Genomic DNA, 3,316 nt, shown 5'->3' on the forward strand with positions numbered 1-3,316 from the left:
AATCAGTGATGCCACGTATAAAAATGTGCTAAGGTTGCCAGATTTGTTAAATAAACGACACTGTTGATTTCTTGACTAATAAAGGCGGAGATACCAAATTACATATTTGCATAAATCATTTTTTTTAATTTAATTTATTCGCTATAATTTCATTACAATAATAAAAATTTACCCCAGCGCCCAGGATAAGAAGCATGACATTCTTGCTGAAGTCATATCTGATAAAAGACTAAAGACCAAGTTTTTACGACTTTTACACATTTTATCCGAAAACCCATTCCCATACAGAAAAAAGTTGTAAAATGTTCACTTCTCTTTAAACAAAAATTGCGCTCTCTTTAAAAACTCAAGATCTATTTATAAGGTCACGTAAGGAGAAAAAGTACAACTCTGATTTGACCGAAAATTCTTCAATCTGTCAAAATGTTTGTTTACGTTTTCATACAATTAATTCACAATAACAAAAAATTGACAGATTGAAACCAATCAGCTGGTCGTTTTACGCCACCTTATTATTTCATCATGTTAAAAACTTTTTACTCGACAAATTTGAGCGTGTAATACCCCGGTTACACTATTGAAGGTTAACCCACTGGGTTTAATAGATCCAGTGGGTTAATCTTAGCTGGTTACACTTAGCTTTTCGAGGATATAAACTGTCAGCTGATGTTTGTTTACGTATACATACAAAATAACTAATAAAGTCGTGTTTTACACTTTTGCAATTTCTCGTATGAGATATCGTCCCCTCTTTGCTCATATTGGTATATCTTACACACAGGGATACATTTTTGTATCATGGTATCAAGCGTACTTTTTGTTAAAAATGTGTCTAATGTAAAAAAATAAATAATTTTATGATTTTCAAATAACTTTAGATTTATTAACTCCATAAAATCGCATGCAACCAATCGTAAACGTGTAAAACACGACAAACTCTGTTGCAAAAACAGTTGCAACTTTTGGTACTTTTTGAGTAGAGTTGGATTTTTTTGCACAAATACCGAATACAACACTGTATTTTTGGTGGATTTGTGCCGGATTTAAAATAAACCCAGTCGTGAGAGGATTTAATTTTTGTATGGCAAATCTGGTCAGATTTGACCAGATTAAGCAATAAATCCTCATAAAGTGGGTTAACCCGGCAAAAAACTGTAGTGTAACCGCACTATAAAAAATAGTAACATGGATGCCGGCGTCTGATTGGCTGGTACACCGACTTTGACATTTGTTCCATCTTTTTGACGCTTTTTCCATTTTTGCGTTCCCGAACGTTTTGAAAAAACTTTTGTGTGAGAACAATTTTTCTCTCTTTTTCCAGTTTTACTATTAAAAAGTACGGGAACAAAGCGTTGGTCTTTAGTATTTTTCAGATATGACTTCAGCAGGAAGGCCATGCTTCTTATGTGTCGAGGCCTGGGTACATAAGCTGCCTCGCCTGATTGCCTTGTTTTCCTGCTTCATTTCTGACATAATAAAAATAAAAAAAATAAGGAAGGAAAGGGCAACCTAGTTCGAAATTGGATCGGCTTTCTTTATTCTTTTATTTTTGTTATGTCAGAAAAAAGTAGGAAAACAAAGCAAACATGCCTTAAGCCTCGCCTGCTTGCCTGCTTCAAGGCCTGCGTACATAAGCTGCCTTGCCTGCTTACCTTGCTTACTTCTGATAAAAGAATAAAAAAGAAAAGGGCAACCCAGTTCGAAATTTCCTCGGCCTCCTTTATTCTTTTATATTTATTATGTCAAAAATGAAGCAGGAAAGCAAGGCAATCAGGCGGAGCAGCTTATGTACGCAGGCCTTCATTTCTGATATAAGGGCATGTTTATTTTATAGCCTTTTGCAGGGTTAACCTTCTTTATGAGGATTTGTTTGACGTATATGTAATGGAATTGACATTTAAACCCCAGTGGGTTTGTTAAATCCTGTTATATATAAACGTACTATTACAAAAATAAAAGAATAAAGAAGGCCTAGCCAATTTCGAACTAGGTTGCCCTTTTCTTCTTTATTTTTATTATGTCAGAAATGGTTTCCCTTTTTATCCTTTTATCAGAAGCAAGCAGGCGAGGCTTCTTATGTACCTAGGCCATGAGGCTTTATGGGGCGATTGTTATACCCCGTTTATATATAACCGGATTTAACAAACCGACTGGGTTTTAAATGTCAATTCCATTGCTTATATTTCAAACAAATTCTTATAAAGAAGGTTAACCCTGCAAAAAGCTCTAATATAAACACCATATAAAAATTGTATCAGAATGACGTTTTTTTATCTATTTGGTAATAAGAAGTATTATGTCCAATTTACATTAGCAACTTTTTCGTCATTTAGAGCTGATTCGTTATTTATTTGCTAAAACAGGCAACATTTTGCGTCATTTGCCATACAAAAATAAATGACGATAGCTGCGTCATTTATTCTAAACAACGCACGAAAACACCATACTATTATATGCAACCCTGCTTTTTCGTCATAAACTACCAAAAAATGCAACTGTTTTATGATGTCGATGACAAAAGTGAAAATAAATGGTTAAAAAACTTACAAAAATTATGTTTTTTGTTTTTGGAATTAATTTAAGTTATTTGATACACATTTGTGTTGTGAAATTCCTATTTTTCTGAATAAATAAGTGTGTATGTGCGATTGTGTGCGTAAGCAAATGACGCAAAAATACAGATGTAAATACACTTCATTTGATTCTAGGATTTCGTAAAACGAAATCATTTAATATGCATATGTAAATTGGACTTTATTCTTTTATCAGAAACTAGCAAAATGCCCGCTACTTCGTATGCGGAAAGGATATAAAAAAAAACAAATAAACAATATATAATATGGAAATGACAAACACTGAAAATTTGGTCGCACTAATACCAATTTTAATCAATATTTATTTTTATCTTAGTACTGTACGTACCCCTTAAGTTCGTTTTTAAAAAAGATCAGAAGTATCTCACCCTTACACATTAACAGCGAGATCAACGTTGCACACCAATACACACCCTAACTCCAAAAAATAAAAATTCCAGCACTGTCCCTACACCCAAAAACAAATTGAGTACCATTAAGTAATTTTCGTATACTTATGGTACGTATTTCGACGACATATCTCAGCCATACACGGACATTAATACAAAATAATTACAGTAAATTCCATAATAATTACAGTAATTCCAAATCTCAAGATTCCAGCTGTATCCGTTCGTCCAATTCCAAATTGTACCAAACTTAGTATCAAGTTGAACTCTTCGTACCCATAAGTAAGATTCTCCAAAACTACCTCAATCCTTCACTTTAGTAGTAATCTTACT

Source organism: Musca autumnalis, unplaced genomic scaffold, assembly GCF_047663935.1.
Source record: "Musca autumnalis isolate F117 unplaced genomic scaffold, ASM4766393v1 scaffold_2, whole genome shotgun sequence".
In the NCBI taxonomy this organism is placed as follows: Eukaryota; Metazoa; Arthropoda; class Insecta; order Diptera; family Muscidae; genus Musca; species Musca autumnalis.